Here is a 26,877-nt window from a genome sequence, read left to right as displayed (position 1 = left end):
AGCAGCTGAGGTGTTGGCCCCTCCGTGGGTAGGGGCGGTTGGTCCCGGGTCCTCGGTTGCGGGTTCGGATGAATGTATGTTGGTGGGTAGGGGCTAGGTGCAGGTGCCGATGCGGGGAGGCAGCATGGATGCAGGGCAGCAGTGCAGCGCTGTGTCGGATGGCACTGGTGTACTCACTCAGGTAGTCAATGACAGAGTCTCTGGTAAACCAAACGGCTGGATGGACGGGGCCCACAGTCGGCTGCGGTTTCTTCACCTTTCCCTGGACGGGTTGATGGCGGCTGTCTTTCCCTGCACCTGTGTGTAAGTGTTTGACCCTTACGGATTCCCACGGGTGGTCCGCTCCCCGGCTTGTACGTGTTGGCAGAGCTTGTTTTGCCCGCAGGCGCTGGCCCTTGGATCTCTGGCCGTTGCCGGTGGCTCTTATCCGGACAGGTTGGGCTGTTGCCTTATGACGGGACTTGGGTGGGAATGAACCCCTGAGGTCCAGACCGCAATCAGAGAATTTGACCGTTACGGCGGCTTCCGAGCCTAGTCGGGATCTGAGTACCCTGCCTTGGTGCTTAGCTTCAATCCGCTCCCCGGTTCGGTACCGGCGGGCCACCGCCCGACCCCGGTCCTACGGTTCCGCAGACGTCCACTAACTCCTGCAGACAGCCACCACTGTCTGCCGACCTTGCTGACTGTGCCTGGGCTCCGACCCAGACACACACAGTCTCTCCACTTCAACCTCCTGAGCTCCACTTCTCCACTCCACTCCTTCACCCAACTCTCTCCAAACTCAACTCCAACTACAAACTGATTACTTTTCCCGCCTCCAAACTTGTGAACTCCTCGGTGGGGGGGGGCTGCCTGGCTCCGCCCCACCTGGTGTGGACATCAGACCCTGGAGGGAGCAACAAGGGTTTTGTTTGACGGGTGTTCCTGACCGGGGGAGGGGGTGTGTATGTGGTGTTATTCTGTGACCCCTGGGGTCCAGGGCGTCACACCATCACTGGTTACACTACACTACCTCAATCTGCCAGGAAGAGGAGCCATCACTCGCTACACTACCCGCATCTACCAGGAAGAGGAGTCGTGATGGGAGAGAAAAAAAGGCGCAATAGGGTCTCACCCAGTTTACAGTGCGAAAGGTAAAAGAGCAATGCACTCACCAGGTGGGGTTGTGACAGTCACAACCCCTTTGCAGACGTGGATGATCGCTTCGGTGGTTCAGCAGCGGCCCCGTCACAGAGCAAAATTTTCAACGTAAAAAAACTGGGGAAAAACGGGTTTTATGCCGTGCTAGGAAACCACGAGCATGAATATAACAAATTGTTCTTTTATTTAGATTGTCTCTCCAGTAAAGGAGACAAACTCTAGCACAGCGCCACCTATTGGAAGTAGCGATCCTAAAAGTCACAAGTGGATTTTCGACAATCCTTTGCAATATGACTCAGGATATATAAGCCAGATCAGAATCCCAATTTGCAGACACGGTGTTTCGGGGTGCTTGCCCCTCGTCAGTGCAAAGTATGGGGGTGTCTGATCTGGCTCATGAGAAAGCTATGTGGGGACCACGGGGGAACACTATTCTCCTTAAGGAGACTTTGCAAGCCAGTCTGGCTGCCAGGTAAGGGGACTTATAGCTGCAATGCCCCTCTGGGAAATATTCAAATTGTCTCTCCAGTAAAGGAGACAAACTCTAGCACAGCGCCACCTATTGGAAGTAGCGATCCTAAAAGTCACAAGTGGATTTTCGACAATCCTTTGCAATATGACTCAGGATATATAAGCCAGATCAGAATCCCAATTTGCAGACACGGTGTTTCGGGGTGCTTGCCCCTCGTCAGTGCAAAGTATGGGGGTGTCTGATCTGGCTCATGAGAAAGCTATGTGGGGACCACGGGGGAACACTATTCTCCTTAAGGAGACTTTGCAAGCCAGTCTGGCTGCCAGGTAAGGGGACTTATAGCTGCAATGCCCCTCTGGGAAATATTCAAATTGTCTCTCCAGTAAAGGAGACAAACTCTAGCACAGCGCCACCTATTGGAAGTAGCGATCCTAAAAGTCACAAGTGGATTTTCGACAATCCTTTGCAATATGACTCAGGATATATAAGCCAGATCAGAATCCCAATTTGCAGACACGGTGTTTCGGGGTGCTTGCACCTCGTCAGTGCAAAGTATGGGGGTGTCTGATCTGGCTCATGAGAAAGCTATGTGGGGACCACGGGGGAACACTTTTATTTATTTAGGTCATTCCAAATGACCTAAATAAAAGAACAATTTGTTATATTCATACTCATGGTTTCCTAGCGCGGCATAAAACCCGTTTTTCCCCAGCTTTTTACGTTGAAAAGGAAGAGGAGCCATCACTGGTTACACTACACTACACTACCTGCATCTACCAGGAAGAGGAGCCATCACTGGTTACACTACACTACCTGCATCTACCAGGAAGAGGAGCCATCAATGGCTACACTACACTACCTGCATCTGCCAGGAGGAGGAGCAGTCACTGGCTACATAACCCACATCTACCAGGAAGAGGAGCCGTCACTGGCTACACTACACTACCTGCATCTACCAGGAAGAGGAGCCATCACTGGTTACACTACACTACCTGCATCTACCAGGAAGAGGAGCCATCAATGGCTACACATTACATTACCTGCATCTACCAGGAAGAGGAGCCGTCACTGGCTACACTACACTACCTGCATCTACCAGGAGGAGGAGCAGTCACTGGCTACATTACCCGCATCTACCAGGAGGAGGAGCAGTCACTGGCCACAGTACATTACCTGCATCTACCAGGAAGAGGAGCAGTCACTGGCCACAGTACATTACCTGCATCTACCAGGAAGAGGAGCCATCACTGGCTACACTACACTACCCGCATCTAGCAGGAAGAGGAGCCGTCACTGGCCACACTACACTACCTGCATCTGCCAGGAAGAGGAGCCATCACTGGCTACACTACACTACACTACCTGCATCTACCAGGAAGAGGAGCCATCACTGGCTACACTACACTACCCGCATCTGCCAGGAAGAGGAGCCATCATTGACTACACTACACTACCCGCATCTGCCAGGAAGAGGAGCCATCACTGGCTACACTACACTACCTGCATCTGCCAGGAAGAGGAGCCATCACTGGCTACACTACACTACACTACCTGCATCTACCAGGAAGAGGAGCTATCACTGGCCACACTACACTACCTCCATCTACCAGGAAGAGGAGCAGTCACTGGCTACACTACAGTACCTGCATATATCAGGAAGAGGAGCAGTCACTGGCTACACTACACTACCTGCATATACCAGGAAGAGGAGCCATCACTGGCCACACTACACTACCTGCATCTGCCAGGAAGAGGAGCCGACACTGGCTACACTACACTACCTGCATCTACCAGGAAGAGGAGCTATCACTGGCCACACTACACTACCTGCATCTACCAGGAAGAGGAGCAGTCACTGGCTACACTACAGTACCTGCATATATCAGGAAGAGGAGCAGTCACTGGCTACACTACACTACCTGCATATACCAGGAAGAGGAGCCATCACTGGCCACACTACACTACCTGCATCTGCCAGGAAGAGGAGCCGACAGTGGCTACACTACACTACCTGCATCTGCCAGGAAGAGGAGCAGTCACTGGCTACACTACACTACCCGCATCTACCAGGAAGAAGAGCCATCACTACACTACACTACCGGCATCTACCAGGAAGAGGAGCCGACACTGGCTACACTACACTACCTGCATCTACCAGGAAGAGGCGCAGTCACTGGCTACACTACACTACCTGCATCTGCCAGGAAGAGGAGCCGTCACTGGCTACACTACACTACCTGCATCTGCCAGGAAGAGGAGCCGTCACTGGCTACACTACACCACCCGTATCTGCCAGGAAGAGGAGCCGTCACTGGCTACACTACACTACTGGCATCTACCAGAGGAGGAGCCGTCACTGGCCACACTACACTACCTGCATCTGCCAGGAAGAGGAGCAGTCACTGGCTACACTACACTACCCGCATCTGCCAGGAAGAGGAGCCGTCACTGGCTACACTATGCTACCCGCATCTGCCAGAAAGAGGAGCAGTCACTGGCTACACTACACTACCCGCATCTACCAGGAAGAGGAGCCATCACTACACTACACTACCGGCATCTACCAGGAAGAGGAGCCGACAGTGGCTACACTACACTACCTGCATCTGCCAGGAAGAGGAGCAGTCACTGGCTACACTACACTACCCGCATCTACCAGGAAGAGGAGCCATCACTACACTACACTACCGGCATCTACCAGGAAGAGGAGCAGTCACTGGCTACACTACACTATCTGCATCTGCCAGGAAGAGGAGCCGTCACTGGCCACACTACACTACCGGCATCTACCAGGAAGAGGAGCCGTCACTGGCCACACTACACTACCTCAATCTGCTAGGAGAAGGAAGTCATCACTGGCTACACTACACTACACTATCTGCCAGGACGAGGAGCAGTCACTGGCTACACTACACTACCTGTATCTACCATGAAGAAGAGCCATCACTGGCTACACTGCACTACCTGCATCTACCAGGAAGAGGAGCCATCACTGGTTACACTACACTACCTGCATCTGCCAGGAAGAGGAGCCATCACTGGCTACACTACACTACACTACACTACACTACCTGCATCTATCAGGAAGAGGAGCCATCACTGGCTACACTACACTACCTGCATCTGCCAGGAAGAGGAGCCGTCACTGGCTACACTACACTACCTGCATCTACCAGGAAGAGGAGCCATCATTGGCTACACTACCTGCATCTGCCAGGAAGAGGAGCCATCACTGGCTACACTGTACTACCTGCATCTACCAGGAAGAGGAGCCATCACTGGTTACACTACACTACCCGCATCTACCAGGAAGAGGAGCAGTCACTGGCCACACTACACTATCTGCATCTGCCAGGAAGAGGAGCAGTCACTGGCTACACTACACTACCTGCATCTACCAGGAAGAGGAGCAGTCACTGGCTACACTACACTACCTGCATCTGCCAGGAAGAGGAGCCGTCACTGGCTACACTACACTACCTGCATCTACCAGGAAGAGGAGCCGTCACTGGCCACACTACACTACCTGCATCTACCAGGAAGAGGAGTCATCACTGGCTACACTACACTACACTACCTGCATCTGCCAGGAAGAGGAGCCATTGTCGCGGGCGGACAGGGGTTTTTGGGGGAACGCAGCTTGCCTGGGGAATCTCTGGCGCTCGGGTCCGGTGCTTCTGTTCCTCGGGGGCTCAAGCAGCGCCTCCTCGCCCACGAGTGAAAAGGGGGGAGATTTGGTGGTGGGATGTCAGTTGTGACGCCACCCACAGGGTTGTGGTGATGGTGGGCACCACCGCTGCTGGTGACGGGGGTTCCCGGGAGCGATGGCGGGGAGCAGCTGAGGTGTTGGCCCCTCCGTGGGTAGGGGCGGTTGGTCCCGGGGCCTCGGTTGCGGGTTCGGATGAATGTATGTTGGTGGGTAGGGGCTAGGTGCAGGTGCCGATGCGGGGAGGCAGCATGGATGCAGGGCAGCAGTGCAGCGCTGTGTCGGAAGGCACTGGTGTACTCACTCAGGTAGTCAATGACAGAGTCTCTGGTAAACCAAACGGCTGGATGGACGGGGCCCACAGTCGGCTGCGGTTTCTTCACCTTTCCCTGGACGGGTTGATGGCGGCTGTCTTTCCCTGCACCTGTGTGTAAGTGTTTGACCCTTACGGATTCCCACGGGTGGTCCGCTCCCCGGCTTGTACGTGTTGGCAGAGCTTGTTTTGCCCGCAGGCGCTGGCCCTTGGATCTCTGGCCGTTGCCGGTGGCTCTTATCCGGACAGGTTGGGCTGTTGCCTTATGACGGGACTTGGGTGGGAATGAACCCCTGAGGTCCAGACCGCAATCAGAGAATTTGACCGCTACGGCGGCTTCCGAGCCTAGTCGGGATCTGAGTACCCTGCCTTGGTGCTTAGCTTCAATCCGCTCCCCGGTTCGGTACCGGCGGGCCACCGCCCGACCCCGGTCCTACGGTTCCGCAGACGTCCACTAACTCCTGCAGACAGCCACCACTGTCTGCCGACCTTGCTGACTGTGCCTGGGCTCCGACCCAGACACACACAGTCTCTCCACTTCAACCTCCTGAGCTCCACTTCTCCACTCCACTCCTTCACCCAACTCTCTCCAAACTCAACTCCAACTACAAACTGACTACTTTTCCCGCCTCCAAACCTGTGAACTCCTCGGTGGGGGGGGCTGCCTGGCTCCGCCCCACCTGGTGTGGACATCAGACCCTGGAGGGAGCAACAAGGGTTTTGTTTGACGGGTGTTCCTGACCGGGGGAGGGGGTGTGTGTGTGTATGTGGTGTTATTCTGTGACCCCTGGGGTCCAGGGCGTCACACCATCACTGGTTACACTACACTACCTCAATCTGCCAGGAAGAGGAGCCATCACTCGCTACACTACCCGCATCTACCAGGAAGAGGAGTCGTGATGGGAGAGAAAAAGGCGCAATAGGGTCTCACCCAGTTTACAGTGCGAAAGGTAAAAGAGCAATGCACTCACCTGGTGGGGTTGTGACAGTCACAACCCCTTTGCAGACGTGGATGATCGCTTCGGTGGTTCAGCAGCAGCCCCGTCACAGAGCAAAATTTTCAACGTAAAAAAACTGGGGAAAAACGGGTTTTATGCCGTGCTAGGAAACCACGAGCATGAATATAACAAATTGTTCTTTTATTTAGGTCATTCCAAATGACCTAAATAAAAGAACAATTTGTTATATTCATACTCGTGGTTTCCTAGCGCGGCATAAAACCCGTTTTTCCCCAGTTTTTTTACGTTGAAAAGGAAGAGGAGCCATCACTGGTTACACTACACTACACTACCTGCATCTACCAGGAAGAGGAGCCATCACTGGTTACACTACACTACCTGCATCTACCAGGAAGAGGAGCCATCAATGGCTACACTACACTACCTGCATCTACCAGGAGGAGGAGCAGTCACTGGCTACATAACCCACATCTACCAGGAAGAGGAGCCGTCACTGGCTACACTACACTACCTGCATCTACCAGGAAGAGGAGCCATCACTGGTTACACTACACTACCTGCATCTACCAGGAAGAGGAGCCATCAATGGCTACACATTACATTACCTGCATCTACCAGGAAGAGGAGCCGTCACTGGCTACACTACACTACCTGCATCTACCAGGAGGAGGAGCAGTCACTGGCTACATTACCCGCATCTACCAGGAGGAGGAGCAGTCACTGGCCACAGTACATTACCTGCATCTACCAGGAAGAGGAGCAGTCACTGGCCACAGTACATTACCTGCATCTACCAGGAAGAGGAGCCATCACTGGCTACACTACACTACCCGCATCTAGCAGGAAGAGGAGCCGTCACTGGCCACACTACACTACCTGCATCTGCCAGGAAGAGGAGCCATCACTGGCTACACTACACTACACTACCTGCATCTACCAGGAAGAGGAGCCATCACTGGCTACACTACACTACCCGCATCTGCCAGGAAGAGGAGCCATCATTGACTACACTACACTACCCGCATCTGCCAGGAAGAGGAGCCATCACTGGCTACACTACACTACCTGCATCTGCCAGGAAGAGGAGCCATCACTGGCTACACTACACTACACTACCTGCATCTACCAGGAAGAGGAGCTATCACTGGCCACACTACACTACCTCCATCTACCAGGAAGAGGAGCAGTCACTGGCTACACTACAGTACCTGCATATATCAGGAAGAGGAGCAGTCACTGGCTACACTACACTACCTGCATATACCAGGAAGAGGAGCCATCACTGGCCACACTACACTACCTGCATCTGCCAGGAAGAGGAGCCGACACTGGCTACACTACACTACCTGCATCTACCAGGAAGAGGAGCTATCACTGGCCACACTACACTACCTGCATCTACCAGGAAGAGGAGCAGTCACTGGCTACACTACAGTACCTGCATATATCAGGAAGAGGAGCAGTCACTGGCTACACTACACTACCTGCATATACCAGGAAGAGGAGCCATCACTGGCCACACTACACTACCTGCATCTGCCAGGAAGAGGAGCCGACAGTGGCTACACTACACTACCTGCATCTGCCAGGAAGAGGAGCAGTCACTGGCTACACTACACTACCCGCATCTACCAGGAAGAGGAGCCATCACTACACTACACTACCGGCATCTACCAGGAAGAGGAGCCGACACTGGCTACACTACACTACCTGCATCTACCAGGAAGAGGCGCAGTCACTGGCTACACTACACTACCTGCATCTGCCAGGAAGAGGAGCCGTCACTGGCTACACTACACTACCTGCATCTGCCAGGAAGAGGAGCCGTCACTGGCTACACTACACCACCCGTATCTGCCAGGAAGAGGAGCCGTCACTGGCTACACTACACTACTGGCATCTACCAGGAGGAGGAGCCGTCACTGGCCACACTACACTACCTGCATCTGCCAGGAAGAGGAGCCGACACTGGCTACACTACCCGCATCTGCCAGAAAGAGGAGCAGTCACTGGCTACACTACACTACCCGCATCTACCAGGAAGAGGAGCCATCACTACACTACACTACCGGCATCTACCAGGAAGAGGAGCCGACAGTGGCTACACTACACTACCTGCATCTGCCAGGAAGAGGAGCAGTCACTGGCTACACTACACTACCCGCATCTACCAGGAAGAGGAGCCATCACTACACTACACTACCGGCATCTACCAGGAAGAGGAGCCGACACTGGCTACACTACACTACCTGCATCTGCCAGGAAGAGGCGCAGTCACTGGCTACACTACACTACCTGCATCTGCCAGGAAGAGGAGCCATCACTGGCTACACTACACTACCTGCATCTGCCAGGAAGAGGAGCCGTCACTGGCTACACTACACTACCCGCATCTGCCAGGAAGAGGAGCAGTCACTGGCTACACTACACTACCTGCATCTGCCAGGAAGAGGAGCCGTCACTGGCTACACTACACTACCTGCATCTGCGAGGAAGAGGAGCCGTCACTGGCTACACTACACTACCCGCATCTGCCAGGAAGAGGAGCAGTCACTGGCTACACTACACTACCCGCATCTGCCAGGAAGAGGAGCCGTCACTGGCTACACTATGCTACCCGCATCTGCCAGGAAGAGGAGCAGTCACTGGCTACACTACACTACCCGCATCTGCCAGGAAGAGGAGCAGTCACTGGCTACACTACACTACCTGCATCTACCAGGAAGAGGAGCAGTCACTGGCTACACTACACTACGTGCATCTGCCAGGAAGAGGAGCCATTACTGGCTACACTACACTACCCGCACCTACCAGGATCCTATCAGTGTGGAGTAGGATTCTGGCCAGGTGGGAGCAATGCCTAGTAGACCAACAAGACAAAACAATCACTGATCTCGGGGAGACCAGCCAGAGAAAAAACACTGCCGGCAGCCAACGAGGCGCTCAATACAGTGAAATCCTAGGTGCATTGCCCCCTGGGAAATATTCAAATTAAAAAAGTCTGTGCAGCCTCTGTTAGGAGTCTCGACATAGAAACTAGCCAGATATCCCTCTGGAAAGGACATAGCCAAGGAGTGGCTCGTTTTAGGAAACCACGATTACCACCATATGAAGTGGCCCTTTTAGTCAATATCCAACTCTTTGACAAGTTTAAAGATATGAAAAGGGAAATACCAAGGCCAGGTATCCATCCACAGACAGCTGTTTTGGGGTAGTGCCCCTCATCAGTGTGGAGTAGGATTCTGGCCAGGTGGCCAGAACTGGCTACACTACACTACCTGCATCTGCCAGGAAGAGGAACCATTTCTGGCCACACTACACTACACTACACTACACTACACTACACACTACACGACCGGCATCTAACAGGAAGAGGAGCCCTCACTTGCTACACTACACTACCTGCATCTACCAGGAAGAGGAGCCATCAATGGCCACACTACACTACCGGCATCTACCAGGAAGAGGAGCCGACACTGGCTACACTACACTATCTGCATCTACCAGGAAGAGGAGCCATCACTGGCCACACTACACTACCTGTATCTACCAGGAAGAAAAGCCATCACTGGCCACACTACACTACCTGCATCTACCAGGAAGAGGAGCCATCACTGGCTACACTACACTAGCTGCATCTACCAGGAAGAGGAGCCATCACTGGCTACACTACACTACCTGCATCTACCAGGAAGAGGAGCCATCAATGGCCACACTACACTACCGGCATCTACCAGGAAGAGGAGCCGACACTGGCTACACTACACTACCTGCATCTACCAGGAAGAGGAGCCATCACTGGCTACACTACACTACCTGCATCTGCCAGGAAGAGGAGCCATCACTGGCTACACTACACTACACTACACTACACTACACTACTTGCATCTACCAGGAAGAGGAGCCATCACTGGCCACACTACACTACCTGCATCTACCAGGAAGAGGAGCAGTCACTGGCTACACTACACTACCTGCATCTGCCAGGAAGAGGAGCCGTCACTGGCTACACTACACTACCTGCATCTACCAGGAAGAGGAGCCATCACTGGCTACACTACACTACCTGCATCTACCAGGAAGAGGAGCCATCACTGGCTACACTACACTACCTGCATCTGCCAGGAAGAGGAGCCATCACTGGCTACACTACACTACCTGCATCTACCAGGAAGAGGAGCCATCACTGGCTACACTACACTACCTGCAACTGCCAGGAAGAGGAGCCATCACTGGCCACACTACACTACCTGCATCTACCAGGAAGAGGAGCAGTCACTGGCTACACTACACTCCCTCAATCTGCAAGGAGAAGGAAGTAATCACTGGCTACACTATACTATCTGGATCTGCCAGGAAGAGGAGCCGTCACTGGCCACACTACACTACACTACACTACCGGCATCTACGAGGAAGAGGAGCCATCACTGGCTACACTACACTACCTGAATCTGCCAGGAAGAGGAGCAGTCACTGGCTACACTACACTACCTGCATCTGCCAGGAAGAGGAGCCGTCACTGGCTACACTACACTACCTTCATCTGCCAGGAAGAGGAGCAGTCACTGGCTACACTACACTACCTGCATCTGCCAGGAAGAGGAGCAGTCACTGGCTACACTACACTACACCCATCTACCAGGAAGAGGAGCTGTCACTGGGCACACTACACTACACACTACACTATACTACACTAAACTACACTACACTACCGGCATCTACCAGGAAGAGGAGCCATCACTGGCTACACTACACCACCGGCATCTGCCAGGAAGAGGAGCCGTCACTGGCTACACTACACTATTGGCATCTGCCAGGAAGAGGAGCCATCACTGGCTACACTACACTACCTGCATCTACCAGGAAGAGGAGCAGTCACTGGCTACACTACACTACCTGCATCTACCAGGAAGAGGAGCCATCACTGGCTACACTACACTACCTGCATCTACCAGGAAGAGGAGCCATCACTGGCTACACTACACTACCTGCATCTGCCAGGAAGAGGAGCCATCACTGGCTACACTACACTACCCGCATCTACCAGGAAGAGGAGCAGTCACTGGCTACACTACACTACCCGCATCTACCAGGAAGAGGAGCAGTCACTGGCTACACTACACTACCCGCATCTACCAGGAGGAGGAGCAGTCACTGGCTACACTACACTACCTCAATCTGCCAGGAGAAGGAAGTAATCACTGGCTACACTATACTATCTGGATCTGCCAGGAAGAGGAGCCGTCACTGGCCACACTACACTACACTACCGGCATCTACGAGGAAGAGGAGCCATAACTGGCTACATTAAACTACCTGAATCTGCCAGGAAGAGGAGCAGTCACTGGCTACACTACACTACCTGCATCTGCCAGGAAGAGGAGCCATCACTGGCTACACTACACTACCTGCATCTGCCAGGAAGAGGAGCCGTCACTGGCTACACCACACTACCTGCATCTGCCAGGAAGAGGAGCCATCACTGGCTAAACTAAACTACCCGCATCTGCCAGGAAGAGGAGTCATCACTGGCTACACTTCACTACCTGCATCTGCCAGGAAGAGGAGCCATCACTGGTTACACTACACTACCTGCATCTACCAGGAAGAGGAGCAGTCACTGGTTACACTACACTACCTGCATATGCCAGGAAGAGGAGCCATCACTGGTTACACTACACTACCTGCATCTGCCAGGAAGAGGAGCCATCACTGGCTACACTACAATACCTGCATCTACCAGGAAGAGGAGCAGTCACTGGCTACACTACACTACCTGCATCTACCAGGAAGAGGAGCTGTCACTGGCTACACTACACTACCCGCATCTACCAGGAAGAGGAGCAGTCACTGGCTACACTACACTACCCGCATCTACCAGGAAGAGGAGCTGTCACTGGGCACACTACACTACACACTACACTACACTAAACTACACTACACTACACTACCGGCATTTACAAGGAAGAGGAGCCATCACTGGCTACACTACACTACCGGCATCTGCCAGGAAGAGGAGCAGTCACTGGCTACACTACACTACCTGCATCTGCCAGGAAGAGGAGCCATCACTGGCTACACTACACTACTCGCATCTACCAGGAAGAGGAGCTGTCACTGGCTACACTACACTACCCGCATCTACCGGGAGGAGGAGCAGTCACTGGCTACACTACACTACCTCAATCCGCAAGGAGAAGGAAGTAATCACTGGCTACACTACACTACCTGCATCTGCCAGGAAGAGGAGCAGTCACTGGCTACACTACACTACCTGCATCTGCCAGGAAGAGGAGCCATCACTGGCTAAACTAAACTACCCGCATCTGCCAGGAAGAGGAGTCATCACTGGCTACGCTACACTACAATACCTGCATCTACCAGGAAGAGGAGCAGTCACTGGCTACACTACACTACCTGCATCTTCCAGGAAGAGGAGCCATCACTGGCTACACTACACTACCTGCATCTACCAGGAAGAGAAGCTGTCACTGGCTACACTACACTACTCGCATCTACCAGGAAGAGGAGCAGTCACTGGCTACACTACACTACCCGCATCTACCAGGAAGAGGAGCTGTCACTGGGCACACTACACTACACACTACACTACACTAAACTACACTACACTACCGGCATCTACCAGGAAGAGGAGCCATCACTGGCTACACTACACTACCGGCATCTGCCAGGAAGAGGAGTAGTCACTGGCTACACTACACTACCTGCATCTGCCAGGAAGAGGAGCCATCACTGGCTACACTACACTACCTGCATCTGCCAGGAAGAGGAGCCGTCACTGGATTCACTACACTACCTGCATCTGCCAGGAAGAGGAGCAGTCACTGGCTACACTACACTACCTGCATCTGACAGGAAGAGGAGCCATCACTGGCTACACTACACTACCTGCATCTGCCAGGAAGAGGAGCCATCACTGGCTACACTACACTACCCGCATCTACCAGGAAGAGGAGCCATCACTGGCCACACTACACTACCTGCATCTGCCAGGAAGAGGAGCCGTCACTGGCTACACTACAATACCCGCATCTACCAGGAGGAGGAGCAGTCTCTGGCTACACTACACTACCTCAATCTGCCAGGAGAAGGAAGTAATCACTGGCTACACTATACTATCTGGATCTGCCAGGAAGAGGAGCCGTCACTGGCCACACTACACTACCTGCATCTACCAGGAAGAAGAGCCATCACTGGCTACACTTCACTACCTGCATCTGCCAGGAAGAGGAGCCATCACTGGCTACACTACACTACCTGCATCTGCCAGGAAGAGGAGCCATCACTGGCTACACTACACTACCTGCATCTGCCAGGAAAAGGAGCCATCACTGGCTACACTACACTACCTGAATCTGCCAGGAAGAGGAGCCATCACTGGCTACACTACACTACCCGCATCTACCAGGAAGAGGAGCCATCACTGGCCACACTACACTACCCGCATCTACCAGGAAGATGAGCCATCACTGGCCACACTACACTACCTGCATCTGCCAGGAAGAGGAGCCGTCACTGGCTACACTACACTACCCGCATCTACCAGGAGGAGGAGCAGTCACTGGCTACACTACACTACCTCAATCTGCCAGGAGAAGGAAGTAATCACTGGCTACACTATACTATCTGGATCTGCCAGGAAGAGGAGCCGTCACTGGCTACACTACACTGCCTGCATCTGCCAGGAAGAGGAGCCGTCACTGGATTCACTACACTACCTGCATCTGCCAGGAAGAGGAGCAGTCACTGGCTACACTACACTACCTGCATCTACCAGGAAGAGGAGCCATCACTGGCTACACTACACTACCTGCATCTACCAGGAAGAGGAGCCATCACTGGCTACACTACACTACCGGCATCTGCCAGGAAGAGGAGCCGTCACTGGCTACACTACACTACCTGCATCTACCAGGAAGAGGAGCAGTCACTGGCCACACTACACTACCTGCATCTACCAGGAAGAGGAGCCATCACTGGCTACACTACACTGGCTGCATCTACCAGGAAGAGGAGCCATCACTGGCTACACTACACTACCTGCATCTACCAGGAAGAGGAGCCATCACTGGCTACACTACACTACCTGCATCTACCAGGAAGAGGAGCCATCACTGGCTACACTACACTACCTGCATCTGCCAGGAAGAGGAGCCATCACTGGCTACACTACACTACACTACCTGCAACTGCCAGGAAGAGGAGCCATCACTGGCCACACTACACTACCTGCATCTACCAGGAAGAGGAGCCATCACTGGCTACACTACACTACCTGCATCTGCCAGGAAGAGGAGCCATCACTGGCTACACTACACTACACTACCTGCAACTGCCAGGAAGAGGAGCCATCACTGGCCACACTACACTACACTACACTACACTACTTGCATCTACCAGGAAGAGGAGCCATCACTGGCCACACTACACTACCTGCATCTACCAGGAAGAGGAGCAGTCACTGGCTACACTACACTACCTGCATCTACCAGGAAGAGGAGCCGTCACTGGCTACACTACACTACCGGCATCTGCCAGGAAGAGGAGCCATCACTGGCTACACTACACTACCTGCATCTACCAGGAAGAGGAGCCATCACTGGCTACACTACACTTCCTGCATCTACCAGGAAGAGGAGCCATCACTGGCTACACTACACTACCTGCATCTGCCAGGAAGAGGAGCCATCACTGGCTACACTACACTACCTGCATCTACCAGGAAGAGGAGCCATCACTGGCTACACTACACTACCTGCAACTGCCAGGAAGAGGAGCCATCACTGGCCACACTACACTACACTACACTACACTACACTACCTGCATCTACCAGGAAGAGGAGCCATCACTGGCCACACTACACCACCTGCATCTACCAGGAAGAGGAGCAGTCACTGGCTACACTACACTCCCTCAATCTGCAAGGAGAAGGAAGTAATCACTGGCTACACTATACTATCTGGATCTGCCAGGAAGAGGAGCCGTCACTGGCTACACTACACTACCTGCATCTGCCAGGAAGAGGAGCAGTCACTGGCTACACTACACTACCTGCATCTGCCAGGAAGAGGAGCCGTCACTGGCTACACTACACTACCTTCATCTGCCAGGAAGAGGAGCAGTCACTGGCTACACTACACTACCTGCATCTACCAGGAAGAGGAGCAGTCACTGGCTACACTACACTACACCCATCTACCAGGAAGAGGAGCTGTCACTGGGCACACTACACTACACACTACACTATACTACACTAAACTACACTACACTACCGGCATCTACAAGGAAGAGGAGCCATCACTGGCTACACTACACCACCGGCATCTGCCAGGAAGAGGAGCCGTCACTGGCTACACTACACTATTGGCATCTGCCAGGAAGAGGAGCCATCACTGGCTACACTACACTACCTGCATCTACCAGGAAGAGGAGCAGTCACTGGCTACACTACACTACCTGCATCTACCAGGAAGAGGAGCCATCACTGGCTACACTACACTACCTGCATCTACCAGGAAGAGGAGCCTTCACTGGCTACACTACACTACCTGCATCTGCCAGGAAGAGGAGCCATCACTGGCTACACTACACTACCCGCATCTACCAGGAAGAGGAGCAGTCACTGGCTACACTACACTACCCGCATCTACCAGGAGGAGGAGCAGTCACTGGCTACACTACACTACCTCAATCTGCCAGGAGAAGGAAGTAATCACTGGCTACACTATACTATCTGGATCTGCCAGGAAGAGGAGCCGTCACTGGCCACACTACACTACACTACCGGCATCTACGAGGAAGAGGAGCCATAACTGGCTACATTAAACTACCTGAATCTGCCAGGAAGAGGATCAGTCACTGGCTACACTACACTACCTGCATCTGCCAGGAGGAGGAGCCGTCACTGGCTACACCACACTACCTGCATCTGCCAGGAAGAGGAGCCATCACTGGCTAAACTAAACTACCCGCATCTGCCAGGAAGAGGAGTCATCACTGGCTACACTTCACTACCTGCATCTGCCAGGAAGAGGAGCCATCACTGGTTACACTACACTACCTGCATCTACCAGGAAGAGGAGCAGTCACTGGTTACACTACACTACCTGCATCTGCCAGGAAGAGGAGCCATCACTGGGCACACTACACTACACACTACACTATACTACACTAAACGACACTACACTACCGGCATCTACAAGGAAGAGGAGCCATCACTGGCTACACTACACTACACTACCGGCATCTGCCAGGAAGAGGAGCAGTCACTGGCTACACTACACTACCTGCATCTGCCAGGAAGAGGAGCCATCACTGGCTACACTACACTACTCGCATCTACCAGGAAGAGGAGCTGTCACTGGCTACACTACACTACCCGCATCTACCAGGAGGAGGAGCAGTCACTGGCTACACTACACTACTGGCATCTGCCAGGAAGAGGAGCCATCACTGGCTACACTACACTACCTGCATCTACCAGGAAGAGGAGCCATCACTGGCTACACTACACTACCTGCATCTACCAGGAAGAGGAGCCATCACTGGCTACACTACACTACCTGCATCTGCCAGGAAGAAGAGCCATCACTGGCTACACTACACTAGCTGCATCTACCAGGAAGAGGAGCCATCACTGGCTACACTACACTACCTGCATCTACAAGGAAGAGGAGCCATCACTGGCTACACTACACTACCTGCATCTACCAGGAAGAGGAGCCATCACTGGCTACACTACACTACCTGCATCTGCCAGGAAGAGGAGCCATCACTGGCTACACTGCGCTACACTACCTGCAACTGCCAAGAAGAGGAGCCATCACTGGCCACACTACACTACCTGCATCTACCAGGAAGAGGAGCAGTCACTGGCTACACTACACTCCCTCAATCTGCAAGGAGAAGGAAGTAATCACTGGCTACACTATACTATCTGGATCTGCCAGTAAGAGGAGCCGTCACTGGCCACACTACACTACACTACACTACACTACCGGCATCTACGAGGAAGAGGAGCCATCACTGGCTACACTACACTACCTGAATCTGCCAAGAAGAGGAGCAGTCACTGGCTACACTACACTACCTGCATCTGCCAGGAAGAGGAGCAGTCACTGGCTACACTACACTACCTGCATCTGCCAGGAAGAGGAGCCGTCACTGGCTACACTACACTACCTTCATCTGCCAGGAAGAGGAGCAGTCACTGGCTACACTACACTACCTGCATCTACCAGGAAGAGGAGCAGTCACTGGCTACACTACACTACACCCATCTACCAGGAAGAGGAGCTGCCACTGGGCACACTACACTACACACTACACTACACTACACTACCGGCATCTACCAGGAAGAGGAGCCATCACTGGCTACACTACACTACCGGCATCTGCCAGGAAGAGGAGCCGTCACTGGCTACACTACACTATTGGCATCTGCCAGGAAGAGGAGCCATCACTGGCTACACTACACTACATGCATCTACCAGGAAGAGGAGCAGTCACTGGCTACACTACACTACCTGCATCTGCCAGGAAGAGGAGCCATCACTGGCTACACTACACTACCCGCATCTACCAGGAAGAGGAGCCATCACTGGCTACACTACACTACCCGCATCTACCAGGAGGAGGAGCAGTCACTGGCTACACTACACTACCTCAATCTGCCAGGAGAAGGAAGTAATCACTGGCTACACTATACTATTGGCATCTGCCAGGAAGAGGAGCCGTCACTGGCCACACTACACTACCTGAATCTGCCAGGAAGAGGAGCAGTCACTGGCTACACTACACTACCTGCATCTGCCAGGAAGAGGAGCCGTCACTGGATTCACTACACTACCTGCATCTACCAGGAAGAGGAGCCATCACTGGCTACAGTACACTACCTGCATCTACCAGGAAGAGGAGCTGTCACTGGCCACAATACACTACACTACACTACCGGCATCTACGAGGAAGAGGAGCCGTCACTGGCTACACTACACTACCTTCATCTGCCAGGAAGAGGAGCCGTCACTGGCTACACTACACTACCTGCATCTGCCAGGAAGAGGAGCCATCACTGGCTACACTACACTACCTGCATCTGCCAGGAAGAGGAGCCGTCACTGGCTACACTACACTACCTGCATCTGCCAGGAAAAGGAGCCATCACTGGCTAAACTAAACTACCCGCATCTGCCAGGAAGAGGAGTCATCACTGGCTACGCTACACTACAATACCTGCATCTACCAGGAAGAGGAGCAGTCACTGGCTACACTACACTACCTGCATCTACCAGGAAGAGGAGCTGTCACTGGCTACACTACACTACCCGCATCTACCAGGAAGAGGAGCAGTCACTGGCTACACTACACTACCCGCATCTACCAGGAAGAGGAGCTGTCACTGGGCACACTACACTACACACTACACTACACTAAACTACACTACACTACCGGCATCTACCAGGAAGAGGAGCCATCACTGGCTACACTACACTACCGGCATCTGCCAGGAAGAGGAGCAGTCACTGGCTACACTACACTACCTGCATCTGCCAGGAAGAGGAGCCATCACTGGCTACACTACACTACTCGCATCTACCAGGAAGAGGAGCTGTCACTGGCTACACTACACTACACTACCCGCATCTACCAGGAAGAGGAGCTGTCACTGGGCACACTACACTACACACTACACTATACTACACTAAACTACACTACACTACACTACACTACCGGCATCTACCAGGAAGAGGAGCCATCACTGGCCATACTACACTACCGGCATCTACCAGGAAGAGGAGCCATCACTGGCTACACTACACTACCCGCATCTACCAGGAAGAGGAGTCGTCACTGGCTACACTACACTACCCGCATCTACCAGGAGGAGGAGCAGTCACTGGCTACACTACACTACCTCAATCTGCCAGGAGAAGGAAGTAATCACTGGCTACACTATACTATCTGGATCTGCCAGGAAGAGGAGCCGTCACTGGCCACACTACACTACACTACACTACACTACCGGCATCTACGAGGAAGAGGAGCCATCACTGGCTACACAACACTACCTGCATCTACCAGGAAGAGGAGCTGTCACTGGGCACACTACACTACCTGCATCTACCAGGAAGAGGAGCCATCACTGGCTACACTACACTACTGGCATCTGCCAGGAAGAGGAGCCATCACTGGCTACACTACACTACCTGCATCTACCAGGAAGAGGAGCAGTCACTGGCTACACTACACTACCTGCATCTGCCAGGAAGAGGAGCCATCACTGGCTACACTACACTACCCGCATCTACCAGGAAGAGGAGCCGTCACTGGCTACACTACACTACCTGCATCTACCAGGAAGAGGAGCATTCAATGGCTACACTACGCTACGTGCATCTGCCAGGAAGAGGAGCCATTACTGGCTACACTACACTACCCGCATCTACCAGGATCCTATCAGTGTGGAGTAGGATTCTGGCCAGGTGGGAGCAATGCCTAGTAGACCAACAAGACAAAACAATCACTGATCTCGGGGAGACCAGCCACAGAAAACACTGCCGGCAGCCAACGAGGCGCTCAATACAGTGAAATCCTAGGTGCATTGCCCCCTGGGAAATATGCAAATCAAAAAAGTCTGTGGAGCCTCTGTTAGGAGTCTCAACATAGAAACTAGCCAGATATCCCTCTGGAAAGGACCTAGCCAAGGAGTGGCTCGTTTTAGGAAACCACCATTACCACCATATGAAGTGGCCCTTTTAGTCAATATACAACTCTTTGACAAGTTTAAAGATATGAAAAGGGAAATACCAAGGCCAGGTATCCATCCACAGACAGCTGTTTTGGGGTATTGCCCCTCATCAGTGTGGAGTAGGATTCTGGCCAGGTGGGCAGAACTGGCTACACTACACTACCTGCATCTGGCAGGAAGAGGAACCATTTCTGGCCACACTACACTACACTACACTACACTACACGACCGGCATCTACCAGGAAGAGGAGCCATCACTGGCTACACTACACTACCTGCATCTACCAGGAAGAGTAGCCATCAATGGCCACACTACACTACCGGCATCTACCAGGAAGAGGAGCCATCACTGGCTACACTACACTACACCCATCTACGAGGAAGAGGAGCTGTCACTGGGCACACTACACTACACACTACACTATACTACACTAAACTACACTACACTACACTACACTACCGGCATCTGCCAGGAAGAGGAGCCGTCACTGGCTACACTACACTATTGGCATCTGCCAGGAAGAGGAGCCATCACTGGCTACACTACACTACCTGCATCTACCAGGAAGAGGAGCAGTCACTGGCTACACTACACTACCTGCATCTGCCAGGAAGAGGAGCCATCACTGGCTACACTACACTACCCGCATCTACCAGGAAGAGGAGCCATCACTGGCTACACTACACTACCCGCATCTACCAGGAGGAGGAGCAGTCACTGGCTACACTACACTACCTCAATCTGCCAGGAGAAGGAAGTAATCACTGGCTACACTATACTATCTGGATCTGCCAGGAAGAGGAGCCGTCACTGGCCACACTACACTGCACTACCGGCATCTACGAGGAAGAGGAGCCATCACTGGCTACATTACACTACCTGAAACTGCCAGGAAGAGGAGCAGTCACTGGCTACACTACACTACCTGCATCTGCCAGGAAGAGGAGCCATCACTGGCTACACTACACTACCTGCATCTGCCAGGAAGAGGAGCCGTCACTGGCTACACTACACTACCTGCATCTGCCAGGAAGAGGAGCCATCACTGGCTAAACTAAACTACCCGCATCTGCCAGGAAGAGGAGTCATCACTGGCTACGCTACACTACAATACCTGCATCTACCAGGAAGAGGAGCAGTCACTGGCTACACTACACTACCTGCATCTACCAGGAAGAGGAGCTGTCACTGGCTACACTACACTACCCGCATCTACCAGGAAGAGGAGCTGTCACTGGGCACACTACACTACACACTACACTACACTAAACTACACTACACTACCGGCATCTACCAGGAAGAGGAGCCATCACTGGCTACACTACACTACCAGCATCTGCCAGGAAGAGGAGCAGTCACTGGCTACACTACACTACCTGCATCTGCCAGGAAGAGGAGCCATCACTGGCTACACTACACTACTCGCATCTACCAGGAAGAGGAGCTGTCACTGGCTACACTACACTACCCGCATCTACCAGGAAGAGGAGCTGTCACTGGGCACACTACACTACACACTACACTACACTACCGGCATCTACCAGGAAGAGGAGCCATCACTGGCCACACTACACTACCTGCATCTACCAGGAAGAGGAGCCATCAATGGCCACACTACACTACCGGCATCTACCAGGAAGAGGAGCCATCACTGGCTACACTACACTACCCGCATCTACCAGGAAGAGGAGTCGTCACTGGCTACACTACACTACCCGCATCTACCAGGAGGAGGAGCAGTCACTGGCTACACTACACTACCTCAATCTGCCAGGAGAAGGAAGTAATCACTGGCTACACTATACTATCTGGATCTGCCAGGAAGAGGAGCCGTCACTGGCCACACTACACTACACTACACTACACTACCGGCATCTACGAGGAAGAGGAGCCATCACTGGCTACACAACACTACCTGCATCTACCAGGAAGAGGAGCTGTCACTGGGCACACTACACTACACACTACACTACACTACACTAAACTGCACTACACTACACTACCGGCATCTACGAGGAAGAGGAGCCGTCACTGGCTACACTACACTACCTGCATCTACCAGGAAGAGGAGCCATCACTGGCTACACTACACTACCTGCATCTACCAGGAAGAGGAGCAGTCACTGGCTACACTACACTACCTGCATCTGCCAGGAAGTGGAGCCATCACTGGCTACACTACACTACCCGCATCTACCAGGAAGAGGAGCCGTCACTGGCTACACTACACTACCTGCATCTACCAGGAAGAGGAGCAATCAATGGCTACACTACACTACGTGCATCTGCCAGGAAGAGGAGCCATTACTGGCTACACTACACTACCCGCATCTACCAGGATCCTATCAGTGTGGAGTAGGATTCTGGCCAGGTGGGAGCAATGCCTAGTAGACCAACAAGACAAAACAATCACTGATCTCGGGGAGACCAGCCACAGAAAACACTGCCGGCAGCCAACGAGGCGCTCAATATAGTGAAATCCTAGGTGCATTGCCCCCTGGGAAATATGCAAATCAAAAAAGTCTGTGGAGCCTCTGTTAGGAGTCTCGACATAGAAACTAGCCAGATATCCCTCTGGAAAGGACCTAGCCAAGGAGTGGCTCGTTTTAGGAAACCACCATTACCACCATATGAAGTGGCCCTTTTAGTCAATATACAACTCTTTGACAAGTTTAAAGATATGAAAAGGGAAATACCAAGGCCAGGTATCCATCCACAGACAGCTGTTTTGGGGTATTGCCCCTCATCAGTGTGGAGTAGGATTCTGGCCAGGTGGCCAGAACTGGCTACACTACACTACCTGCATCTGCCAGGAAGAGGAACCATTTCTGGCCATACTACACTACACTACACTACACTACACGACCAGCACCTACCAGGAAGAGGAGCCATCACTGGCTACACTACACTACCTGCATCTACCAGGAAGAGTAGCCATCAATGGCCACACTACACTACCGGCATCTACCAGGAAGAGGAGCCATCACTGGCTACACTACACTACCGGCATCTACCAGGAAGAGGAGCCATCAATGGCCACACTACACTACCGGCATCTACCAGGAAGAGGAGCCGACACTGGCTACACTACACTACCTGCATCTACCAGGAAGAGGAGCCATCACTGGCCACACTACACTACCTGTATCTACAAGGAAGAAAAGCCATCAATGGCCACACTACACTACCTGCATCTGCCAGGAAGAGGAGCCATCACTGGCTACACTACACTACCTGCATCTACGAGGAAGAGGAGCCATCACTGGCTACACTACACTAGCTGCATCTGCCAGGAAGAGGAGCCATCACTGGCTACACTACACTACCTCAATCTGCCAGGAGAAGGAAGTAATCACTGGCTACACTATACTATCTGGATCTGCCAGGAAGAGGAGCCGTCACTGGCCACACTACACTACACTACCGGCATCTACGAGGAAGAGGAGCCATCACTGGCTACACTACACTACCTGAATCTGCCAGGAAGAGGAGCCGTCACTGGCTACACTACACTACCTGCATCTGCCAGGAAGAGGAGCCGTCACTGGCTACACTACACTACCTGCATCTGCCAGGAAGAGGAGCCGTCACTGGGTACACTACACTACCTGCATCTGCCAGGAAGAGGAGCCATCACTGGCTACACTACACTACCCGCATCTGCCAGGAAGAGGAGCCGTCACTGGCTACACTACACTACAATACCTGCATCTACCAGGAAGAGGAGCAGTCACTGGCTACACTACACTACCTGCATCTACTAGGAAGAGGAGCAGTCACTGGCTACACTACACTACCCGCATCTACCAGGAAGAGGAGCTGTCACTGGGCACACTACACTACACTGCACTACACTACACTACCGGCATCTACCAGGAAGAGGAGCCGTCACTGGCTACACTACACTACCTGCATCTACCAGGAAGAGGAGCCATCACTGGCTACACTACACTACTGGCATCTGCCAGGAAGAGGAGCCATCACTGGCTACACTACACTACCTGCATCTACCAGGAAGAGGAGCAGTCACTGGCTACACTACACTACCTGCATCTGCCAGGAAGAGGAGCCATCACTGGCTACACTACACTACCCGCATCTACCAGGAAGAGGAGCCGTCACTGGCTACACTACACTACCTGCATCTACCAGGAAGAGGAGCAATCAATGGCTACACTACACTACGTGCATCTGCCAGGAAGAGGAGCCATTACTGGCTACACTACACTACCCGCATCTACCAGGATCCTATCAGTGTGGAGTAGGATTCTGGCCAGGTGGGAGCAATGCCTAGTAGACCAACAAGACAAAACAATCACTGATCTCGGGGAGACCAGCCACAGAAAACACTGCCGGCAGCCAACGAGGCGCTCAATACAGTGAAATCCTAGGTGCATTGCCCCCTGGGAAATATGCAAATCAAAAAAGTCTGTGGAGCCTCTGTTAGGAGTCTCGACATAGAAACTAGCCAGATATCCCTCTGGAAAGGACCTAGCCAAGGAGTGGCTCGTTTTAGGAAACCACCATTACCACCATATGAAGTGGCCCTTTTAGTCAATATACAACTCTTTGACAAGTTTAAAGATATGAAAAGGGAAATACCAAGGCCAGGTATCCATCCACAGACAGCTGTTTTGGGGTATTGCCCCTCATCAGTGTGGAGTAGGATTCTGGCCAGGTGGCCAGAACTGGCTACACTACACTACCTGCATCTGCCAGGAAGAGGAACCATTTCTGGCCACACTACACTACACTACACTACACTACACTACACGACCGGCATCTACCAGGAAGAGGAGCCATCACTGGCTACACTACACTACCTGCATCTACCAGGAAGAGGAGCCATCAATGGCCACACTACACTACCGGCATCTACCAGGAAGAGGAGCCAACACTGGCTACACTACACTACCTGCATCTACCAGGAAGAGGAGCCATCACTGGCCACACTACACTACCTGTATCTACAAGGAAGAAAAGCCATCACTGGCCACACTACACTACCTGCATCTGCCAGGAAGAGGAGCCATCACTGGCTACACTACACTACCTGCATCTACAAGGAAGAGGAGCCATCACTGGCTACACTACACTAGCTGCATCTGCCAGGAAGAGGAGCCATCACTGGCTACACTACACTACCTCAATCTGCCAGGAGAAGGAAGTAATCACTGGCTACACTATACTATCTGGATCTGCCAGGAAGAGGAGCCGTCACTGGCCACACTACACTACAGTACACTACCGGCATCTACGAGGAAGAGGACCCATCACTGGCTACACTACACTACCTGAATCTGCCAGGAAGAGGAGACGTCACTGGCTACACTACACTACCTGCATCTGCCAGGAAGAGGAGCCGTCACTGGCTACACTACACTACCTGCATCTGCCAGGAAGAGGAGCCGTCACTGGCTACACTACACTACCTGCATCTGCCAGGAAGAGGAGCCATCACTGGCTACACTACACTACCTGCATCTACTAGGAAGAGGAGCAGTCACTGGCTACACTACACTACCGGCATCTACCAGGAAGAGGAGCCATCACTGGCTACACTACACTACCGGCATCTGCCAGGAAGAGGAGCCGTCACTGGCTACACTACACTACCTGCATCTACCAGGAAGAGGAGCCATCACTGGCTACACTACACTACTGGCATCTGCCAGGAAGAGGAGCCATCACTGGCTACGCTACACTACCTGCATCTACCAGGAAGACGAGCAGTCACTGGCTACACTACACTACCTGCATCTGCCAGGTAGAGGAGCCATCACTGGCTACACTACACTACCCGCATCTACCAGGAAGAGGAGCCGTCACTGGCTACACTACACTACCTCAATCTGCCAGGAGAAGGAAGTAATCACTGGCTACACTATACTATCTGGATCTGCCAGGAAGAGGAGCCATCACTGGCCACACTACACTACACTACACTACACTACACTACCGGCATCTACGAGGAAGAGGAGCCATCACTGGCTACACTACACTACCTGAATCTGCCAGGAAGAGGAGCAGTCACTGGCTACACTACACTACCTGCATCTGCCAGGAAGAGGAGCCATCACTGGCTACACTACACTACCTGCATCTGCCAGGAAGAGGCGCCGTCACTGGATACACTACACCACCTGCACCTGCCAGGAATAGGAGCCATCACTGGCTAGACTTCACTGCCAGCATCTGCCAGGAAGAGGAGCCATCACTGGCTACACTACACTACCTGCATCTGCCAGGAAGAGGAGTCATCACTGGCTACGCTACACTACAATACCTGCATCTACCAGGAAGAGGAGCAGTCACTGGCTACACTACACTACCTGCATCTACCAGGAAGAGGAGCAGTCACTGGGTACACTACACTACCCACATCTACCAGTAAGAGGAGCTGTCACTGGGCACACTACGCTACACTACACTACACTACACTACCGGCATCTACCAGGAAGAGGAGCCATCACTGGCTACACTACACTACTGGCATCTGCCAGGAAGAGGAGTCATC

At 52.8% G+C, this 26,877-nt stretch overlaps 1 protein-coding gene across 1 annotated transcript in view; it reads right to left on the bottom strand.

Annotated features, from left to right (window-relative positions):
• The window catches only part of LOC142243992 (SCO-spondin-like), a 476,497-nt gene that overhangs the window by 31,931 nt on the left and 417,689 nt on the right, over positions 1-26,877 (bottom strand).

Source organism: Anomaloglossus baeobatrachus, chromosome 6 (genome assembly GCF_048569485.1).
Source record: "Anomaloglossus baeobatrachus isolate aAnoBae1 chromosome 6, aAnoBae1.hap1, whole genome shotgun sequence".
Lineage (NCBI taxonomy): Eukaryota > Metazoa > Chordata > Amphibia > Anura > Aromobatidae > Anomaloglossus > Anomaloglossus baeobatrachus.
Note: the sequence above shows the minus strand (reverse complement) of the source record. Positions and strands in the feature narration are given on the sequence as shown.